Below are 24,033 nucleotides of genomic sequence, written 5' to 3' on the forward strand. Positions count from 1 at the left end.
TAGGCCTATATTAAAGAGATCCGTAATAAGGACTAATGGCTTATTCAGTGCCTTTTAACCATCCATGCATGAGAAGGAAGTCAATGTGATTTGCCCGGGAAGCATGCCAATCAACTGCCTTCACTTGCATTTCCATGGGATGTACACTACTAGTCATGGAAGGCAAAGATTAGTGTCTTTGGTGACCTGTTCTGCCATAAGACATGCTAAATTTCTGCCCAAATACAAGCTTTCTCCTTGACCATGAATGAGTTCAATGTGAGTCAAGAAAGAGATGTGACAGCTTAAATCATAATCATAATCAAAAGTAAATTTAGCCCCGGCTGGTTTTTCTTGGCCCGAGGATCGAAGGGTGGAGGGTTTGATTCCTGGTTAAGGGCAGGTACCCTGGGTGCAGGTTCGATCCCCAACCCAGTCAGGGTGCATATGAGAGGCAATCAATCAATCGATGTGTTTCTCACTTGAATGCTTCTCTCTCTCTCCCCCTCCTCCCTCCATTCCACTCTCTCTAAAAATCAATGGGAAAAATATCCTCAGGTGAGGATTTAAAGAAAAAAGTAAAGTTTCCTTGAGCTTTTTAATAGAAATGGGGGAGTATTTCTCCAACTCTACTGGAACTGGTAAGACTGCACCTGGGGGTATTGTATTCTTTTCTGGGAATTATAATGTGAGAGGAACAATGATAAACTGGAGCATGTCCAGAAGAGAGGGAACATGATGGAGAGAAAACTTTAAACTATGTCATGTGGTGAGCATTGAATGAACTGGTGGAAGCTATTTATCTTGGAAAAGAAAGGGCAGGGTCACTTCTTCAAATGTTTCAAGGGCTAGCATAGAGAAGAGGGTTTTATCTGCCAGAGTGTAAAACTAAAGAAACCTTTAGCTCAATATAAGGCAAAACTTTCTAAAGATTATAGTCGTTTTAAATGGGCATTTATTCATTTAATAAATATTTACTGAGCACCTACTACGTGTTCTAGGCCCTAGAGATACAGTAGTGAATAGCAGTGGAAAGAACCCATAGAATTTTCATTCTCAGACAAAACTGTGTCAGCTAATGGCACATTTCTTATAACTGGAGATGTTTAAAGAGGCAACTAGAAATTGAGGATTTTGTAACAGGAAATGAGGAATTAAACATGACTGGACTTGATGATGTCTAAAGTTCTGCCAACCCTGAAATTATGTTGTGGTTACTCTAATGTTATAGTGATAAAGTTTGATGGCTCTCCTGGCTATTGGTCAGGATGTACAGTTCTATTATGTGGCTTAGCCAGTCCTCTATCAATCAATGCATATACACAGTGATGCCTCTGCTAAGTTTCTTAGAGAGATTGGGTGGCAAAGAGGGTAAAGAGAGGACACTAGAAAATTTCTTCCATATGTAATGAACAGAGAAGGAAAACAATTTTCCTCATGTCCAATATTTAGCCCCAAAGAGCTGGTTGCCATTTCTGTTACTGTTATTCTTTTTCTTTTCTCTGTAATTCTTTTTTTAAAAATTTTATTTACTGATTTCTAGAAAGACAGAGGAAGAGAGAGAGAGAGAGCGAGAAAGCGAGAGAGCGAGAGAGAGAAACATCAATTTGTTGTTACACCTATTTATACATTCACTGGTTACTTCTTGCATGTGCCCTGACTGGTGGTCAACCCTTCAACCTTGGTACATTGGGATGATGCTCCAACCAACTGAGCCACCTGGCCAGGGTTGCTTTTATTCTTTTTCTTCAACTTGCCATTATTAGTTGGGGAATGTGAGTTCTCTCTTTGAAAGAGGGTGGACTCAGCATAGCTAAAGATCATAGATTCAGAGTCTGTTTAACTGGATGAGATGTTGGAGATACATGAGAAAACAGAAAGGCAGCAAACACTTTAAAAGACCTGAATACTAAAGATAGAAGCACTAATAACAACTGTTATTTTAGGCAGAATATCTACTTTGGAACAGCAAACTTTTATACAGAATGAAGTAGAACTTTTAGAAATTGCAAAGTTAATATTGAAATTTAATTTAATGGATGTACAAAATAGTAGCTTAGACCCAGATGAAGAGAGAATGTATGCCGTGCCAGCACAGCCAAGGGTTCAGTGAGCCTGAGGAAGGGTGGTGACGGATTAAAGAAAAGATGGACAAACAGAATATAGCTGGGGCTCGGTGGATCTCCTGTGCCTGGATGAGGCCACAGAGAAGGTTCCAGCTAGCAAGCTGAGGCTTTATTTTATAGTTAGAGAAAAACAAGGTAGTGGTCAACATAGTTATGATGTTCTTGTGAGTTTCACTTGTTTTGGCAGCACTTGCTGCACCTCCCACAGCCCATTAGTTACCTAGGAAGGAACTAGGGGGCAGCCATAAGGTCAAGCTTAATTATGCTAAGAGGGCTCTGCCCTCTAAGCTGGGACTTGTTTATGACTCTGCCACAGGTCAGTCTGAGGCTTAACTCCAGAGCCGCTCCCTACAAGAATGTAAACTAGAAGATTTATCTGAAGAAGTTACCCAAAGTGTAACACAGAGAGACAATGATATAGAAAATATGAAAGAAAGAAAAAGCTAAAAATTGAGGAGTAGAAAATAAGAAAGTCTAACATATCAAATCAAATCAAAACTTCAAAAGGGGATAAAGCCTTGGTTACCAGGTGGTTAAAATGAGTCCACAATCAGAAGTTGGGCCTCTAGTTATAAAACAATGCCCATAATATTCCTGATCAAGACAGAGGATGATTGATTTGGGTTTCATTCAATCTGGTAATTCTCAGATGTGTCAAAATGTCCTCTGGAGTTCAGAAGGGCACACTTATGTCTCAATAGCACCCAGAGGCTTGGTCACATCTTTGGACTGGGAAGAACGGTCATCTTGAAAACAGGGTCTCTCTGATTTGCACCTAAATATGGAGCAACTAACACCATAAGCGAATAAAATTGGAAGACAGAACTCATCTTAGAATGAAATCATGACCATGATTATGAGACCTTGTGCAGAATTATGAAATGCTTGTAAATGTCTCATATTGATCATGTTTCTATTATTGACTCTTCCCTAATGATTTATAGTAAAGTCCTTAAGATAAAAATAAATATTTGTGGAGCAAAGAATATGGAAGTTGGACACTAGCTTGTTTGGCTAAGTGGATAGATAGAGTGTCAACCTGTGGACTGAAGGGTCCCGGGTTCAATTCTGGTCAAGGGCATATACCTTAGTTGCAGGTTCCCAGCCCTGGTCAGGCCGTGCAGCAGGCAACCAATCGATTTGTCTCTCTCACGTCGGTGTTTCTCTCTGTCTCTCCCTCTCCCTTTCACTCTCTCTAAAAATCAATGGAAAAAATATCCTGAGGTAAGGATTAAAAAAGAAAAAAAAGAATATGGAAGTCGGAGAGATTTGTGACCAGAGAAGTGGGTAGGAGAGTCAGCTTCTGAGAGACAGGGAAGGGTCTTGAGTACCTGGGTCCCCTCCAGGATAAGAAGACAATGGAAGCTGGTTGAAGCCTGTTCTGACTGCATAGAAAGAGACAAGTGGGATCCTCCAACTAAACAGCCACTGCAGTCTGCACAACTCTGCTCCTTACTATATTCAGGTATCAAATGAGCGTACAGGTAGATCCTTCCTAAAGACTAGGATAGGAAAGTAGTAGCTCAAAAGCTGGGTGGAGTTACATTTCTTACAATATGGTTATTAGATATTCTCTAAAATCTCTAATAGCAGTGGAAAAGAGGTGAAAATCATCTTTTTAAATGTATACCTGACCTAGCAAGAAAGGAAGTAAAATCCTTAATGGCCTGAACTGAAATGGGAGCAAGAATCCAGAGAAATATCAAAGCCGTTGGCTGTCCTATGGCCCATGTGGCCTTTCCTTTATTGTTACCACCATGTAAAGTGCAGAAGGTAAAATGTTGGACCTGGAAATTTCCTGAAATGCTTCGAACCAATAACTCTCCAAGTGTTTGGTGAAGGGCTCATGTGCATGTTAGGGTCCCAATTTCAACTCGGCCTTAGCCATCACTTTCTACTTGCACAGAGTCACAAGTTATCCAGAGATGAGAGGTTAGGGCCTTTTCGGGTCTTAGCAATGCACAGAGTCCTGGACGTGAGCACACCCCTATACATGAATGTGGCCTTTTTGATTCCAGGGTATATGTCAGAGCTTTTCAAAGCCCCTCTGTATGTCTCATTCTCCAATTTCTCTTTCAAAGCTTTTGGTTAGTTTAATGCCTTGCCCCAACTGGTATCCGTCACCTCAGGCAGCTGCAAAGTTAAGTAATTGCCTGTAATTATTTTTGACAAATGCTTATGGCTAAAAAGCTTTTCACACTGGTTAAGCTCTGAGTTAGGTCAAATATAGACAGCTTGCAAGTGAGGTTTTTTAGGGAGCCACCAGACAGGTCATATAATAATTCTCTGGAAATGAAGCTTTGATGGAGCTCTAGCTCCTTTCTGTTGTTTTCAGTGGCTGCCAGGCTGCTGGTTGTCACCTAGAATGCAGGCTGTTAGTTTTAACGAATATCCCAAAGCAGCCCGGCCAGCATGGCTCAGTGCTTGACTGCTGACCTATGAACCAGGAGGTCACGGTTCGATTCCCGGTCAGGGCACATGCCTGGGTTGCAGGCTTGAACCCCATAGTGGGGCATGCAGGAGGCCCCACATCTCTCATCACTGATGTTTCTATCTCTCTCTATTTCCTCTCTGAAATATATATATATATATATATTTCCTCCCTCCCTTCCTTCCTTCCTTCCTTCCTTCCTTCCTTCCTTCCTTCCTTCCTTCCTTCCTTCTCTCGCTTTTTAAATTAACACTCCTCAATTGTTGCTAGCCTGTGGGTAATTTCCAGAGTTCTAAAAAAGCTGATTCTGATTGTTTTGCCAGTTTCTTGTTGCTTTTGTGGAGGAAAGAATTTTTTGAGGTCCTTACTTTGCTATTTTCACTAATGTCACCTCAATAGGGAGTTTGAATAGGCATACTTGATGCATCTGGAAACCACTCGGCCCAAATAGCATGGTGCTTTTTTATTTTTAAATATTTTTATTGATTTCAGAGGGGAAGGGAGAGGGAAAGAGAGATAAAAACATCAATGATGAGAGAGAATCATTGATCGGCTTGCCTCCTGCATGCCCCACACTGAGGACCAAGCATGTGCCCTTGACCAGAATCGAACCTGGGACCCTTCAGTCTGCAGGCCAATGCTCTATCCACTGAGACAGACCTCCTAGGGCAGCATGGTATTCTTTAAAAAAATTAGGCTTATGAAATTTAAGAAGAGGAATAGTTAAACTCCTGTGGAAAATGTACATTGTTCTACCACTTCCTTCTCCTTCCTAAACTTGCTTTAAGTCTAGAGACTATAAAAATGAATGAATGAATGAACGAATGAATGCATGGGCCAATAAATCAACTGCATTTGTGGCTCACTAAAACGTCCAGTACAGGGATTTGCAGAGAAAGGGCACTCAAGGAATGGTGCTGAATCAAAATAGACTGGCTCAAAACAGGCAAAAATTTTTTCTTCTCTATTATATCTTATCCTGCTCATAACATTAAATCTCCAGTTTTATATTTATCCCATATAAAATTGTGTAATCTTTTATCATGAATGCTTCCCACTTAATTTTTATGGGGTATATCTTAGTTTGGGTAGAAAATGAGTCGTGTCATATAGTTTTAACAGTAAATTTTTTCCATACAAGAAAGGAACAAAGGAACCAGGAGGGACAGAAGAAAGGAGGAAGGGAAGAAGATATTCTTGCCAGTTGTCAAGGTGTTGGCCACTGGCAAATTGCAAAAGTATTTTGACTAATATGCAGCAGAGATATAATTATTTTCCATCAGAAAACTCTTAACTAGCTCAATTGAAGGACAGTAGTTAAAGAAGCCTATTTGGAAAGGATCCAAAAAGATTGTTGTGTCTTTCTTAATTTGTTATAATGAATGAGTCATAATATTTTAAGAGGATTAAAGCTGCTTATAATGAGAGTGCTACATTTAAAGGACTAAGGAAGCTTTAGGAACAATATAATATGATTGTAATACAATATAATATGATGGGCTAAGATAACGTGATTCTTCCATTTCTTGTTCTTACAAGCAAATTACAAAACAAAATACTAAGTGGCTTTTAATTTTGTTTCATTCTTTGTCAGAAGATGTGACGATGAAATAGAACCTGGTTACACACACACACACACACACACACACACACACACACACACTGAGTTAACTCAATTTTATGCCATAAATTGTTATAATAAATCATTTTATATCCTTACTTCTCTAATGATTCTATTTAATTAATAATGAATATAAAAGTAGGACTTCAATTAGTACTCCAGCAAACACAGCCCACATCTTTTAAAATTGGTTTATCTTCATTAAGTACTTAACATCATCTAAGAAAAGGCAAATGGTATTTTTCTCAGTTCTTATGACATCGTCGTATGACTTTCCAATTTGGAAAACACTCGGAAAAGTAGGAAGGGTCTTCAAGACATAAGGCCTGGTCTCTTTAGAAAATCTTTGTCACAGAAAAACAAATAGAGGGGTTATTCCGGATTAAAAGAGAAAAGATACAAAAACGGAATGTAATATGTAACCACTGATCAGGGGTGGGCAAACTTTTTGACTCGAGGGCCACAATGGGTTCTTAAACTGGACCGGAGGGCCGGAACAAAAGCATGGATGGAGTGTTTGTGTGAACTAATATAAATTCAAAGTAAACATCATTACATAAACGGGTACGGTCTTTTTTTCTTTTTTTTTAGTTTTATTCATTTCAAACAGGCCGGATCCGGCCCGCGGGCCGTAGTTTGCCCACGGCTGGATTAGACACTAATTTTTAAAAGCTATGAAAGATATTTTGAGAATAATTGTGGAAATTTGATATGAGTTGGATATAGTTAAGAACATATTTTTCAGCCCTAGCCAGGTGGCTCTGTTGGTTGGAGTGCTGTCCCCTACACCAAAAGGTTGCAGGTTTGATTCCTGGTCAGGGCACATACCTATGTTGCAGGTTCAATCACAGTCAGGGAGCATACAGGAGGCAACTGATCGATAAGTTTCTCTCTCACATCAATGTTTCTCTCTCTCTTTCTCTCTCACATCAATGTTTCTCTCTCTCTAAGAAAAAATGTATTTTTCAGCTCTGGCTAGGTAGCTCAGTTAAGAGTCTGATCTCTGGTTGTACATACAAGAAGAAAGCAATGAGTGGGACAAGAAAATTGGTGTTTCTCCCTTCCTCTCTCTCTGTTTCTCCCTTCCTCTCTCTCTGTTTCTCCCTTCCTCTCTCTCTGTTTCTCCCTTCCTCTCTCTCTGTTTCTCCCTTCCTCTCTCTCTCTTTCTCTCCCTCTCTCCCTCCCTCTCTCAAAAATCACTAAACAAAAAAATGTTTAAGTATTTTCTTAGGAGTGTTAATGATATTGTTTTGTAGAACATTCTTTTTTGGGAAGTGCATGCTGAAGTTTTTAGGGCTGGGTCTACAACTTGCTTTCAAAAGATTCAGAAAAAATATACATATCATAGTTGTCAAGCTGGGAATGTATAACCTGATTTTTATCATGAAATGTGGTGAATAGCAATATATTTCCTCCTTCAAGGAAAAACTTACTGCCCTAGGCCCTGGGAGAGCAGTCAAGAGCAGCCTCCAGCTAGCAGCTCTCATGGGACTGCTGCTACTACATATAGTGCCCCACCTTTGTCCAAGGTCATGCCCTTCAATGATTATTGAAATGGAAGTGCAAAGGCTCGGCCATTTTGGCCCAATGGGAGACAATTCTGAAGGGTCAATTTTAGCTTTAGAATTGGCTATGGCTGTCAATCCTACCCTGCAGCTCAATTTCTCCCCCTGCCCAGTTGTCCCCCACCCACCCACCTTCCTTTCACACATAGATATAGACCCTAAGGGCACAATCTAATAAATATTTGACCATTAAACTCTGTCCCAGAGTCTTCTAGGATAACTCAACCTGTCACACGGATGGACATCAAATAACCTCCAAATGAAGAATTTGTTTTTTAAAGTTTTGTTTCCCTAAAAAATGCCAATGTCACAAAGAAAGGCTGGGGAAATGTTCCATATTAAAATAAACTAAAGAGGCATGACAACTAAATGCAACATATGATGCTGGGCTGCATCCTGTACTGGAGACAAATTGAATGCCCAAAGAGCATTATTGGATCAGTTGACAAAATTGGAATATGGATTGTAGTTTAGATAAAAAATATTGAATCAATTTTAAATTTCCTGTAATTGATAAGTGTACAGTGGTTATGTAAAAGAATGTCCCTGTTTTCACAAATGGACACTGAAATATATAGGGGAAAGGAGCGTGATATTTTCAACTTCCTCTGAAATGGTCTGAGAAACTACATACAGAGAGAATATAAAAAAGCAAATGGGGCAAAATTTTAACAATTGGTGAGTCTAAGTAGAGGGGATATGAGAGAATTCTTTGTATTTTACTTGCAACTTTTCTGTCATCTTGAAATTATTTTCAAATAAGAAATATATATTTATATATTACATATAAAGAATTACAGATTAACCAGATATAGCAAAATATTAACAACTGATCTAGATGATAGGGATATGGTTGTTCTCTGCACTATTCTTTCAACTTCTATGAATGTTTGAATTTGTTCACAAGAAAAGTTGTGTGTGTGGGGGTTGGGGAATAGGGGCCAGGATGTTTGTTATGCAAGACTATACCTTCTGGAGCACTATGTCTTTATTTCAAGTTGCTGCCCCATGTTTAATGGTTACTCTGTCTGTGATTAACTGAGAGAACATAGATTAGCATATCAATTAGACTCTTAAAGTTTTCCCCTCTGTAAAGTAGCCCTCTTTTAAGTCATTAGTTATTTACTTCCTCATTATAAGAAACTCAATTAGATGTACAGTGTAAACTCTTAAGTGCCAAAACTTTCTCTCTTTTTTATTTTCTGCTGTATCCTTAGTTGCTAGAACAATTCCTAAGCCATGGAATGTGCTCAATAAATATCTATTAAAACAACAAGTGAGAAAATAAAATAAATAACACGTGAGAAAGAGCTGAAATAAATATGATTTGGGTATAAGTTAATAATTTTACCTACTAAACATCAACGCCTACCATTAAGACCAAAATTAAATTTGATTTGACTTTTTGCTTGCTCTCTCTTTCTTACCGCAAATTGGGAGAATATGAATTCTAGAATTATTTTAGCAATCAAGTTGTTAATTTGGATGGACCTGAGCCAGGAAGTAGTTGGAGATAGCACTGCTGGGCTCCAGGAGGGAGCGGCAGAGAGCTTTTGAATGCTAGCCCTTCAGGGCCCTTAGGTAGAGTGACCTTGAGGAAAGAAGTGCAACTGCAGCTGAGGGCCTGGGAGGGGAGGTCTCACCACACAGGACCAAGCTAACTTGAAACCAGGAGAACCCAGGCTCTACCACACTTGAAGAAAAGAGATCGTAAGGCTATATGAACCCATGTGTCAGAAAGCATCGCGTAATTTATTAGCCACGTGTCAATACTCACTCAAGGGGCCTGGAAATGAGTCCAGCTGCAGGAGACGATGAGCCAGGAGTCAGAATGCAGAAATCAGAATTGGAGCAAGAACCGAGAGGAACCTAAATAGATGTGGAAATAGGGTGCATTAGTTTTGACCTAATAATGGATGTGTGTGTTAACCATAAAACAGCAGCCTTCCCAGGATCGTGACCTCCTGGCAAACACTGGGGGCTTGCTGATGGTGCTGGTGGCTGACAGGTCTCAGTCCTAATGGTAAGTGTCATCCTAAGACACACTCTGCTGTCATTTCAGGCCATCCTTTATATTCTACCTTTCCACTCATTACTTCCACTTCCAGCTCAGAATCAGAGGAAGCTGAACAAAGCATAGCCAAGAGGCCTTCAATTTTTTAAATATATATTTATTCATTTCAGAGAGGAAGAGGGAGAGATAGAAATATTAATGATGAGAGAGCTGCCTCCTGCATGCCCCCGCCCTCACCAACACACACACACACACACACACACACACACACACACACACACACTGGGGGATTGAGCCTGCAACCTGAGCATGTGCCCTAGACAGGAATCAAACCCAGAACCTTCAGGCCAATGCTTTATCCACTGAGCCAAACCGGCCAGGGCATGAGGCCTTCAATTTTTCATGTTTATCCTCTTGTCTGGCCCTCGCCTCATTTTTTTTTTTAAAAAAATATTTTTATTGATTTCAGACAGAAAGAGAGGGAGATAGAAACACCAATGAGAGAGAAACATTGATCAGCTGCCTCCTGCACACCCCACACTGGGGATTGAGCCCACAACCTGGACATGTGCCCTTGACCAGAATCGAACCCGGGACCCTTCAGTCTGCCTGCTGAAGCCCTATCCACTGAGCCAAACCGGCTAGGGCTCACCTCATTTTCAAATCTAGAGAGCTGCTTGCTCCCTAGGCAACTGTTATTTAAAATAATTTGTTTAGATTTATAATTAGCTATTTTGCATGGAATAATAACAATTATCTCTTTAACTAACACACCCAGCAAACATCTGAAGTGTTTTTAAGGTGGCATCTTAAACTGCTTAAAAAGGACCACATTGCCCAACTTTTGGACACATTGTAGTGAAACATTAGAACTAAAATCAGTACCGTGGTCTTACACTGTAAGACATGATTTATGATATGCAGGTGCTCTGAGAAATATGATTAATGGTTGGGTTTTATTTCAGATATTTTCCCCATTTATAGTGAGAGTACTATATAATGTTTCTCCATTTTCTTCTTAGAATTATTTCATTAATACTCAGCTGTTGGCCTGTACTAAGGTTTGGCCTATAAGAGAACTTTATTACAGATGTTACTAGTGTGGCCAATAGCTAAGTTGACGGGTGCGGAGTAGTATTATTCCAAAAGTTAGTACAGTAAAGCAGAAGCAGTTAAACATTAGCTTCCATGGATTCATCTAAAAGTATGCAATAAGAAATTCTGGAAAGGAGCTAGTTTTACTTCCATTATGAAATTTGTGAGTTTTGGTTTAGTATTTTTTTTATACTGAATTACATATGCAGAACGATAACTGTTTTTCCAGTATATTTAGGGTCTGTCAGTAAACATGGTAAAAGGCTTCACAATGTGCAAAAAGCTCCCTGGACACCCTAGCTGGGGTGCCTTTTCAGGTTCTCTCTGCCTGTCGTTGTCTCTGAGGTATTTTATAGTTGTATGAGTTGATATTTCTGCAAATGATCTTTGTCCACAGAAATACAAATGAATTGTATCTAGTAGAACGCAATTGATTATTGCCTTGTGAGTACTGGCCAGTTTTGCAACTGTTTATAAACTCACTTCAACATTCTTGATGGCCTATATATGTGTGATACTTTGAATGCTCCTTTTAATCCATGTAATATTTTTACTGATTCTCTCATTTACTAATGAGTTAATTAAAACCTGTGAAACGTATTAATTTCATATTTGTATGAGTCATGATTTACCTGTTTAAAATTATCTTTTGTCACTGGGGAAAAAACTGAGGACCCATAAGCAAGATTAATGTGGTTGTTTTGCATAGTTAGAATATTTAACACAGCACTCAAATATATTCAGCTTTCCTTCTCTCTCTCTCTCTCTCTCTCTCTCTCTCTCTCTCTCTCTCTCCCTCTCTCCAGTTAGACTGAGGCCACTTTAATCCCTGCTGCAGCTTTTCAAACAGAGGAAGGGAGCTAAACCAATGTTCCAGCCAGCACCAAACAACAAAATAATTGGTTAGATGTGCTGCTTTGCCTGAGTGCAATCTGAGAACACAGAATGCCTCCCTGGCCTGAGGATACTATCTGCCTCAGCACCGTGGGATAAAGAGAATTCACAGCCGCCCCAAAGAACGTGCAGTTATATCTAATCTGTGACCGTCCTGGCCTCATCTCTCCCTCGGGGTATCTAAATATTTCCAGGGTGTTTATGTAGACTTGAGGCTTATTTCTACATAGCTCTCTGCAGTCGGTCTTCTTTCTCTTCTGCCGCCTGGTCTCTGCAGTTGTTCGGCCTCCCTCTCTCCCCCCAGTCCCTTCTCACCAAAGTGTTTGGATGTGAGCGATCACAAGCATTTCCGGGCAGTGTTTTACAGCAGTTAGGAGCGAGGGCCCTGCAGTCACACAGACCTTGCTTTCTAATTGCAGTGCCATTTTTTTCACCTGTGTGGCCTCGGGAAATGAGTTAAAAGCTCCAAGCGTCAATTTCTCCATCTGTAAAATAGGGATAATACTATCTACTTTATTGGGCAGCTGCGAGGATGAAATGAGGCAATTAAGTGAAGCTCCCGGCTTGATGCAGTCATCTGTTACGACTGCAATTTCCATCTCTGTCTCCTAGTTCCTGTTTGACTTCTATTTGTAGTGTTCTTCTACTTCCCATTTTCTTCTTACTTGTAGGTTCACAGCTTTCCCCTCCATCCGACATAGATACTACCGGGTTTCAGGTGCCCAAAATAAGGCACCTTGGCCTGGTAAGTATTTTACGCTGACGGAATCTGAGAAAACAGTGGGTCAAGAGAGGCCTTTTGGATTTCCCCTGAAGCAGGTCATAAAACCCGCATGTGAGAGGTGCCTCTCCCATAGCCAGAGGAAAGGAGTGTCCTATCTCAGAAGCCGGAGGGACCAGGAATCTGAAAAAACAGGCCTTGCTACATTTCCCCCACCCCCCGCCCTCCCCCCATACTACCCTCAGCTCATAACCCTTTGGTCCCACCACATTTTTCCATGACTCTCCACTTTTCATCAAACACTCATGAAAACACTCACCTTTAACCGTTTCTTCGGGCCTTCATTATAAAGCCTTCTTTTGGAAGGCTCTCAGGTCATTTACCACTAATATTAATTGTGTATGCTTTTCTGTCTTTTATATAAAAATTAATATAAACTTTATATAGAATTATATTTGTCTTACGTAATTTGTATGCATTTAATTGTTTATAGTTAATATAAATAAACATTAAATCTGTTAATTTGTCTTTTGTTACAGGAGCTCTGGCTGAGAATTCAGAAGGAAAGGAGGAAAAGATGTTCAATAAATCAAAGGCAGGGATCACATGTACTGCATCGTTTTTAAAAAATGTATTTTATTGACTTTTTAGAGGAAGGGAGAGGGATAGAGAGTTAGAAACATCGATGAGAGAGAAACATCGATCAGCTGCCTCCTGCACACCCCCTACTGGGGATGTAACCGCAACTCAGGCAAATGCCCTTGACCGGAATCCAACCCGGGACCCTTCAGTCCATAGGCCGACGCTCTATCCACTGAGCCAAAGTGGTTAGGGCCTTTTAAAAATTATTATTACAATCGATTTAGTTTTTTCATCAATGATCTGGGGAGAAAATCCATCAGCAAACCATTGACAGTGCTTGGCTCAGACTAAGGCCTGAAGAAGTGTGAGATGCTGTTGCTGTTACCTCACTTTATCAGTCTTTTTGTTAGGGTGGATTGTGAAATAACTCACATAACTAACATATGACTGTTGAAAGGTAGCAAATTCTTGGGTTTCTAGCTAATTTAATGACCAATGGCTCTAGTCAGAGAGTTCGTTTGATGATATTATTTGTGATTACTTCAGATAACATTTTGGATTTATGTTTCATCCTAAGAGAAAACATCAGCTGAAAAGACACCAATGTGAGCAGCAAACTAGTGGTTTCCTGCTGTTACGGTAAAGCTGAACTGTGCTCATTGCTTCCTGTCCAAACGTAGGACATTCTGATCCTGTGATAATGTTCTACTAAAGGAGTTTATTTGTTTTTGCATCAAATGATTTGTGTTGATGAGTTCATTTCTTGTGAGGAAGATCAGTACAACATGGCTGGGCTCCTTGCTGTAATCTCCCTGCCGGCTAACCCAGCTAGCCAGAGAACACATCAATTGTCTGCCTTAGCAAGAAAAACATCAGCTCTTCCAAAAAATTTTTCCGTTGGGGCATTCTCTTAAATTTGATAAATAAATTATTTACCGATGGCTTGAGAAAAACATAAAAAGAGGAAAATGGTCATTTTTAAAGAAATCACTGAACGGCAGCCAGAGGTTTCAAGCAGGTTCCATTTGCCATGGCTAGAAAAGAGCTGATTTGTTTTAAACCAAACTTCTGTTTATTTCAGGTTGAAACAAATGACTGAATGTCTCTAAAATATCCCAATGTAAAATTAAAATGGAGAAATACTCTCTACAATCGTTTTTCCCCCTTTCTGTATTCTGGGAGATGTAATCCATTTCTGAGAAAATCCGAAAATACCACTTTCATAGAGTGGTGCATTATAACCTCTCAGACAAGCAATTTCATGTGTGTGCTGACATACCCCTTCCCCATGCAGTCTCTCAAACCAAAAGGCAAACAATAGAGAAATGCCATATTTATACATGAAATATCGTTCCAGAGCTAGGCATCCCTCCCTGACAAGGTAGGAAGAGCTTAGCCATTTTACTACATTTCCCCCATCTTCTTGGTCAGAGCATGTAAGCAACTGTAATTAAGTATATGTTTTGTGTGTTGATTATGTAAAATCATTCCAGAGGCGACTGGTTTTATTTTGAATAGAGTTAATGAAATGAAAGCTCGTAGGAGGGAGAATGACAATCAAGCAGAAGAGTCTTGTTTAATATTATCTTTGCACCTGGGCAACATAATGCGTAATTTATATCAACTTAGTATTTTCCATAAGGTAACCAAACAACTGATTTGACTAAGCTTTAATTTTCTGAATTTGCTAGTGGTTTTGGAATTAAGGAGAAAATCACCAACAATTCTAAAGGGTAAGCTGTGTTTTTACATGTTACTTTCCTAACCTCCACAAGCCTATCCCACATTTTAAATCTGGATCCCTATTACTCTTCACTTATAATTTTTAGTTATATACTTAAATGCTTATTTGCTAAATGTCTCTCCCCCACTGATCCCATTGTAATGAGCTAGTTATTAATAAAAGGAAAGGAGCAACAGGAAGGCCAGACATGATAGGCATGTCATTTGGGCAGTTCCACCAGGAAGCTGCAATTTCACACTCCCAGGAGATCCTGGCCCATTTCCAGCAGATCATGGGAGGATGGGGGAGAAGGGATCCAACAACGGGAAGATAAACACATGCCCAGTAAAGTTGGGGTGACACAGGAAAGGCACTTGCTTGCAAATCACACCTGGGGTCAGGGATGGTTGGCCAGAATGGGTGTAGCCACTGCAAGTGCTCAAACATTTGGGAATACAGAATCCCCTAAACAAAGAAGTTGGGCTCTTGTTGCACTTTACTCTTGGTTGGTGGGGTCCTTTTGCTCCTGCTTCTTTGCATTCACTCCTATGGCCCATAGCCCTGGGGACCCCACATGCAATGGACTAATGGACTACAAATGGGAACCACAGGCTAAGCTAGCCTGGTGCTGGACTGGACCTGGGTCCAACATGGAAAGGAAACCCTGGATATTAGCTCTGATTTTAGCTCTACTGAAGCCCTAGCTACATTTCTTTTATGACTGGACTAAGGGAAATGGGACTTGGAAACCGGGGGCATAATTCCATGAAATAAAGCTTTCTACCATATCTCATCCTCCCGTGGGGGCCTCCAGAAATGCTTATCCAACAGTACCCCAATTACCCCACTTCCACATGCAACCAGGGAAGATGAGCCCCTCTTATGTCCAGTAACACCACCAGGCTGCAGTTTAGCTTACTTCTATACTCCAGAGCCTACCACAGTTTCTGGCAAAGAGCGGACCTCAATAATATCCACTGACTGGTGGAAAGACAGTACAGTGGGTTTTGATAAAAGGCATTCATGCTGATGGGCATCTCAACAATAACCAATATTTCATTTTGTCTGAGAAGGCAAAGGTGAGTTTGAGAAGTTCGTAATTATCATCAACTCCATTCATTCCTGTGCTCAGAGCCTCTTCTTATGAAAGGTGTTAAAAGAATGCTGATTACCTAGGAAAGCTCGTCTCACTCCTGAGAGGTGTTAAATTTGTTCAGCCACTTCATTAGACCAGGATTTTTGATTGACAGGGAAAATGATGGAGAATTTTCTTCAAATTGCTATTAAGGGCAAACTAGTTTCCTGTAAACCACATGGCTGTCTAATCACGTATTGCTTATAATTAAAACCAGTTCACCTATCTACGTTAAAAAGGAAGCAAATACCAAGCACACCTAATTACATAATATCATTTAACACATTATGGTAACTCCTAACATTTCCTGAGGACTTGTTAAGTGTCTAAGCAACTTTACATGCATTTTTCACAGTTAATTCTCAAAACAATCCTGTGAGGTACTATTATTTACTATTATATTTCTATTAGGGTAAGAGTGGTTGGGCAATTAGCAAAAGTGGTAAAGTCCAGACATGGCTTCTGGGGCTGTCTGACTTCAAACACTTCTTTCTTAACCCTTGTTCACAACCTCTCTGTTAATGTGTTTATCTCCCTTGCTAAACTGTGAAAGCCTCAAAGGCAGGGGCTATGTTTCACTCACCCTCACATCTCAACTACAGAGTAGAGTACAGGAAATGCTATAGATGCTCAATAAAATTGTAGTGCATGAAGGAGGAAGTGCTTTCTCAGTATCAAAACTATATGCTTGCTATAGTTTAATGTCAAATATAGTTAATTATACAATGTGTACAAACAAAATACACATATCAAACAAATATTTATATAATAAAACAATTATATATGAACATATCTCACTACTTTTATTAAATTGGTAATCTATGTTTTATGTTAAAGCATAAGAAATTCTCATTCTATTAGGTCAAAAATGGTGAAGGTCAAATAATATCCGTTTTATATGGTACAAGCTAGTGAAAAAAAAAATTTATGTCAACTCTTAGTGGTATAATTAGGCAGGATGTTCAACTACCAGATTTTTCCTACTCAAATAGAGGTATGTCATTATAAACCACCAAAGAAAACTTCCTTGTGAGAATTAAAGATGTCATATCTATAAGAACTTTCTTCCAGGTCCAATGGCCTAACTTTATATATGAATTATTTTCCATGTATTTATCACAGTGAGGATAATTTGGTCCTATGAAAATTCAACCTCACACATATTAGCCTTGGCTTGGATTCTGTTTTTCAGGCTGACAAGTTGCATACACCTCCTTTCAAAGTCCTTCTCCATGATGCCCTCCCTCCCCCAACCCCACCCCCTCCCGCCCCGCCCCGTTAAAAAAATATATGTTCAGTAAAAAGTATTTCTGGAGCCTCTAGGACAGTGGTTCTCAACCTTCCTAATGCTGCGACCCTTTAATACAGTTCCTCATGTTGTGGTGACGCCCAATTTCATTGTTACAAATTGAACATAATTAAATCATAGTGATTAATCACAAAAACAATATGCAATTATATATGTGTTTTCCGATGGTCTTAGGCGACCCCCAAAGGGGTCTTGACCCACAGGTTGAGAACCGCTGCTCTAGGAGGTGAAGGTGAACTATAAGTTTGCTCCTCTTGGGCACCAAGACCATACGGGGTATGCCAGAGAACTGGCCACTTGCCTTGAAGCTGGGTAGAACTTTGGGATGAAGTGAGGATAGTGGGCTGGAGAACTCTCTTACTATGATTTTCTTTGTTATGGAAGACCCAAAATAAAGGGCTGTTTTTGCCCTGATGTTTTAGGGAAAGCAATGGTTTACATTTGCACTTGCATGCTGTTCTCACACCCTCTCTCCTAGCAGAGGTCAAAGGCTGTTCTGGGCTCCTCAGGCCAGAAGGACTTCTCCTGGGTACACCCTATCGTTTGCTCAGTCAAGTCCAGATCTTTTCATCTCACTTGCCTTCTGATGGGACACCAACACCCACCTCTCTCACTGTCTCACCTCCTCCAGGAACTGTTAACTTGCACACTTCTGTCCTCCCTTTTCTGAACTCCATATCCTGTAGGAAATGCACGCTCTTAAATCTTTTTAGTGTAATAGCTCAATTCCGTCCTCCACACAGCACAACTCTAAGCTCACGTAGGGCAAGAATCTCCCGTTAAAGCCCTCACTTCGTCTTCCACCACACTGGCTGAGGGTTCAGTCAATATTTGCCTGACTGAATGTGACACATAGAGATGGCTTCTCTTAGTTAATGAGAAACAACCTCTCCTCCCTCCAAACATGGAAAAGAACAGACTTCCAAACAAGGAACCACATATCCCAGCGTCCCTCTTCCTTTGCTTAAGCATGGAGGTGAACACAGATATTTGTAAAACAGAACAAATCGAAATGTCACCCATACAAAAGCTCTAATATGCCTTATTTATTTGATTGCAGGAACCCCTTTACCACAAACCAAGTCTTTAGGTGCATTCGTCCTGCAGCAAATCGCTGGGCGAATGCAGGGTTTCTCACGCGCAGGTTTACATGGGCCAGTGGATTGTGTTTGCTGAACAAGGGGCCACTGTGACCAAGGCTGGATGTTGGCTCCTCCCGGGGTCAGCTTGCTTCACACAAGAAACCCTTCCACAGGCAAAGCCAGGCCTCATTTAACCCCTGCCCTTCCACCCTCAAATTAACCATTGACCAATAATATTCTCTTGCCTGAAAGGAAGACTGCATAATTTCCAGTAAAATGTGGTGCCCGAATCATGTGCCGTTTGCTCCTACTGCACCATTTTCTTTAACAATGAAGAGATTTTTTTTTTTCAGTAGCAGTGGCATAATCAGAGCATACTATGATAATTGGATATAAAAAATAAAGTCTGAATAAAAGTGTATCTCACTAAACATGCATTAGGTACCCACTGTATTTGCTAAGTACCCATTCTGTATTTCACACTGAGCAATGACTTAATAAGCAGCGATTAAAAAGGTGGTAGGGGGGATGAAAAGCTGGGAGAAACCTAACCTATTGGATTTCTTTTAGAGGAAAGGAAACCAGGGTCCCAAGAATTTGTTCTTTCTTGAGGCATGAAACAAGTTAGAGACAGAGTTGAATCAGAGCTCTGGAGACAGATAAACTCAAAACAGCAACTCTAAAATATTGTGCAACCTAGATTTGAGACATAGTTGGAAACTGTCCAGTATCAAAGAATGTGATGTTAGTAATCTTCATTTAAGTAGTCTGTATTTTTAACCTTTAAAATTTTTATACTATCAGCTTTTATTGTTGTCTTGGCTTTTATTAATTTCATTAGAAGTTTTATTTGAGGTAGAAACCTTTACTAAAGTTAACATCACCAAAGAAACCAGGTGAATTAGAACTGGAGTCCAGACCAGATTGAAAGATTTAACTTTATGTGGTATACATGAAAACTGAGACCTGAAGAAAAATAATAGAAATTTTTAATATTAGAAAGTTTCTAATTTATAAAAGTAATGGACTATTAGAGAAAGTTTGGAGGAGGGGGGGATGTATCACCTGAAGGGGTCCAGCATATACCACTGTGGCACTAAAATTATTTTGAGCAGAAAGCATTTGAGGTCCCAGAGGAACTCAACGGTCATAAATCTCTTTCCTGGGAGTAACCAGGGAAGAAGATTGGCTCTGATCACAAGAGATAAGGCATACCTCACCTAAACAGACATGTCACAAAAACTTGTCCACCTATTCCCCTAAGGATTCATCTAACTTTCATTAAAAAGTCAGAGCTCAGGAGTTGTGTTTCCCCATAAATACTCTTTCTCCCCCTCCCCTTTTCTTTTTAAGAAGTCACTTGTATTCCTGGAAGTGCCTTTTCCCCCTTTCTTTTCTGCTATTAAGATGGTTTATAAGCCCCAAATTCTAACCCTCCCATTATAGTCACATTTTTCTATGAACTCATCTATGTACATTAATAAAACTATGCACCCCTATGTTCATAGCAGCACATTTTACAATAGCTAAGATTTGGAAACAGACTGAGTGCCCATCAGCGGATGAGTGGATTAAAAATCTTTGGCACATTTACACAATGGAATACTATGCTGCTATAAAAAAGAAGGAACTTTTACTATTTGAAACAGCATGGATGGAACTGGAGAGCATTATGCTAAGCGAAATAAGCCAGTCGGAGAAAGATAAAATATGACATGGTCTCACTCATATGTGGCATATAATGATGAATATAATTTGATGAACAAGATTAGATCCAGAGACAAACGGCAGGGGAGGGGGGGGGGGTCAGTTGGGGAAAAAGGAGACTTATGTAAAACTTTAGACAAAAAAAATAAAATAAATAAAAATATAAAACCATGGGATTAAATTTGTGTTTTCTCTTACGAATCTGTCTTTTGTCAGTTTAATTCACAGGACCTCAGCAACTGCACCTAAGAGGATAGAGGGAAAGTTTTCCTTCCTGACACAACATTAGTCCAACACAACTATTTTCAATTTTGCTTATTTCCTACAGTTGTTTCAACTGTGTTTACTTTTTACATCATTATAATCATTGTTAACATTACAATATAAGCACCCATCCACAATGCCACATAACCCTTCAAATTATGATTTCCTAATGACTGCAACATACTTCCTTGAGATTATACATAAAAAGTTCCTTAACTAGCCTTCTACTGTTGGATATTTAGGTTGCTTCTAATTTTTTAAAGTTATAAACAACTCCCAGTGCTGTGGCCTTTGAAAAGGGAATGTTGGGTTAAATATATATCTCAGGAAAATGGCAATTAGCGGTAAAGTAACAAAGGAAATGTAGGACATTCTTTTATAAACTAAATACGTCTCAGATAAACTCATAAAGAAAGGCCACGGAAAAAACAAAAACCATTTTGTGTCTGGAAGATGTGCAAACATGACAAGAATTATCCAGTAAAAGGCATTACTTGGACGAGGTAATTTGAAACCCAGAAAAAGGTCCCTTGGCCATTGTTCCCACAAAACAAACAAAAAATTATAATAGTGGATTAATTTAGCAACAAGTTTATGGAAGATTGGGTGAATGAGTTTGTTTTAAGCGAAAAGGGCCAATTTAAGAGTTATTGCTGATGAAAGTTCCATTATCAAACCTTCATTTGGTTTTCATTAGCTTTCATTTGAAGAAAATGATAAACCATTAGACAGAAAGCAATTGCTGCTCGCAGTTATCTGACCACCATAGGAACAATCGAGTTAGCCGAACCTTTCCCCCCAGCTACTTCTCTGCATTTAGCCATTAGTCCTCCATTAGGAGGGCCCAGGTACCAGCCATTCGAACAGGCAATCGATTAGGAGATTTCAAGTAGCAACAACAACAAAAAGTTTGTTGTGAAGAACCACAAGCTATTCATCTCTGAAAAGAGAGGGGGAAACACACACACAGCCAAACTACATTACAGCTCAATTTAGAACTTTTTCTTACCTTGTGATCTAAGGAGGGAAAATCAATTTTCATCTCAGAGCCCCATTTTCTCCTATTAGATTTCTCTACAGTGGGCTTTCCAGAAATGATGCTTGATTATTTCTGAGTCACAACTACTTAAAATCCACATTTATGAACCATTTCCTAGGTAAAAGCTGAGGAAATTACAGCAAGTTCTCTGTGCCCTTATGTTCTCTCTCTTTCAGGAGTTTAGATCTAATCAGCAGCTGTAGCAATGCCTGTTATGATCTTCCCTCAACACTTTTATCAGGACCAAGAATATGAACCTTCATCTAAAGTGTTTCATAAACTATCAGGCGTCCCTTTTTCGTCCTTTCTTTTCTTTTCTTTCTTTTTTTTTATTTTATTTTTATTGCCAGCTGGTAGTTAATCCAAATACTGCTTTAGACATACATTGTCTGCAGGAATCCTCATCTGGTCAGCTGCAAATGCATCCCTTGAAAAACAAACAAGAAGCACTTACCAGTTAATTTTCTGAAAGCAGAGGAGCTATTGTGATGCCTGGGTGTGACCTCCCTGCTGCAGACTGGAACGCAGGGTGGTTGTCAGAACTGCTACGTGGTGCACTCTTTCCCTGCTTCCTCCTTTGGCTTTTATCTGGCTGTTTGAAATGACACTGGAGAGGAGAATGATGCTGGGTTTCCTCTGAATGTGGCTCTTCCCTTCCTCCTCCACCCTCCATAAAAATTCACCCTGCTTTCCTGGAGGAAAGTAAGCAAGGAGCATACTGCCCCAATTAATTCTTTTGCTCGGCCTGTGTGTGTGTGTGTGTGTGTGTGTGTGTGTGTGTAACTGAGATTTGTTTTTTGAATGGAAATCATCGCCATTGGCTGCAGTGCCGCAGGCTGAGGAACTAGGGGTGGGGGAGGCACCCATGCCTCCTTTGTTTGGGTGGGCTTGAGCCTAGGAAAAGTCAAATTAAATCTCATTTCAACAATGGAATGAAAAGAACCTTAGACATGTCAAAGGAGAGCTCTTCAAATGCCCTGGGTTTCAGTGTATTTCTCAGAGGGAAGAAAATTGGAATCACATTGTCAGTTAGGCGAGCATTTTAGCTGTGTGTGGTTTGTGTGTGGGGTGTGTGTGTGTGTGTGTGTGTGTGTGTGTGTGTGTTTTACTGAGGCAGGTTGAGAGACAGCTTGCCAGGCTCTGAGGAAATTAAAGGTTGGATTTTTATCTCTCATCTCCCTCGTGGGCCTGGCAGATACGGGCTGTCTGTGTATCTGAAACAGGACTCATAATTCAGAAATTCTCAGGGCGAGCTTGGGGGGTGGGGGCGGGGGGTGAAGGTGAGCAGGCCTTGATGTGGTTAGCTTCCCTCTGCAGGGCTAACGTGATTATTTGGGGAAGGTCTAACATCAGCTTGACCATGTGATATTGGAAATCGAATGTTATTAGGTCCTGAAACATGGGTGGGCCACCTAATTGGACATGGTTTGAGGAGCACACGGCTTTGTGTCTGACTGCTGTGCGAGGCTGCCGGGAGCACCGGGTGCCACCCCAAGTGTGCCTCTTTGGCATGAGGCTTATTTTGAGCTGATTATTTTTGAAGAGACTGCAGACCCGGAAGAAGCTTGGAAAGCAGGCAGGAGTTACCCTTTTGTGAGGGGAAATCTACATTTATAAGAGACATTTACATTAGAAAGGGGGCCTGTATCAGGAAGAGAGCTACTACTGGAGATCATTTTTTCATCCCAGAGGCTTATCTGCCTGTCAGGGCAACCTTTGTTTCCCAAACATTTCCTCTTCTCACCTTCCTGTGAATTGCCTTCCCCTCCTTTAAATCCCAGACCCCTATCCCTTTCCTTAGCTCAGGATCCTATATAATCCTCAATCTTCTGGCCACCATTTGAGGCTGGTATCTTTGTGGGTCTCCTGAATGCACGTAATTAAAGTTGTTTTGTGTTTGTCCCCTCCCTCCTGTTCGTGTCTTTTTACACGGGGTCTTAGCCACGAACAATGAAAGGTAGAGGGAAAATGCTCTTTCCTTCCCTCCAAGACCAAGTCTAGAAAATTTAAAGCAGGATCCTCTGAGTAGTGGGTAAGGGTGGAGTGGGAGCAAATGGGAATAACCCTGGGGGATGCTTTCTCAAACTACAAATTTCCCCCTGCCTATGAGGATGTGCTCCCTCACATTTTCCCTCGGGTCCCAATCCCTTGATTCCACAGAAGTAACCACCAGTAATAATCCTGGCCTGTCTCTTTTCAGTATGACCCCAGCACAGATGTGCTGGTTGAAGGAGTAGCAAGTAGTAGAGCACTCTGCTGGTGACTCCTGCTTAGGCACCAGCTCCCACTGCTTTGCTTCAGCAATGTTAGTATTTACTACTAGTTAGATGCTACCTTCTGTAGCCACACAAAAGCACAATTTCACCCACAAAAGACATTTTTGAGAAGAATTTTAAGTGTTGGTTACTTTACACGGTTTCGAGTTTATTTTTTGGTGGTAGAACGGCAAGCATTGAGGAGCAGAGGATAGAGAAGGATGAGAAATGACATTTGGCAAACAGTTACTAGGTGCCAAGCATAGTTTAAGCACAGTACACACCGAAACTCAGGAGAGTGTACACATTTTTATGTTTCGCTACCACCTAAAACAATAGAGTTGAAACATATGATAACTTACCTTTAAAATTGGTCCAAAATGCCCTAACCGGTTTGGCTCAGTGGATAGAGCGTCGGCCTGCAGACTGAAGGGTCCCAGGTTCGATTCCGGTCAAGGGCATGTACCTTGGTTGCGGGCACATCCCTAGTA

General features: G+C 40.4%; 1 protein-coding gene across 1 annotated transcript in view; it reads right to left on the reverse strand.

Annotated features, from left to right (window-relative positions):
- Positions 1-21,845, reverse strand: part of CMKLR2 (chemerin chemokine-like receptor 2) — a 37,686-nt gene extending 15,841 nt beyond the window's left edge. Inside the window, exons 1-2 of the mRNA XM_081095491.1 lie at positions 21,742-21,845; positions 9,500-9,591 (exon numbers count right to left, since the gene is read on the reverse strand). The gene's annotated coding sequence lies outside the window, so the exon portion shown is untranslated. The remainder of the gene's footprint in view (positions 1-9,499; positions 9,592-21,741) is intronic.
- Between the last annotated feature and the right edge of the window lie 2,188 nt (positions 21,846-24,033).

The sequence above is a fragment of the Myotis nattereri genome (assembly GCF_964212035.1).
Source record: "Myotis nattereri genome assembly, chromosome: 7".
Taxonomy (NCBI): Eukaryota; Metazoa; Chordata; class Mammalia; order Chiroptera; family Vespertilionidae; genus Myotis; species Myotis nattereri.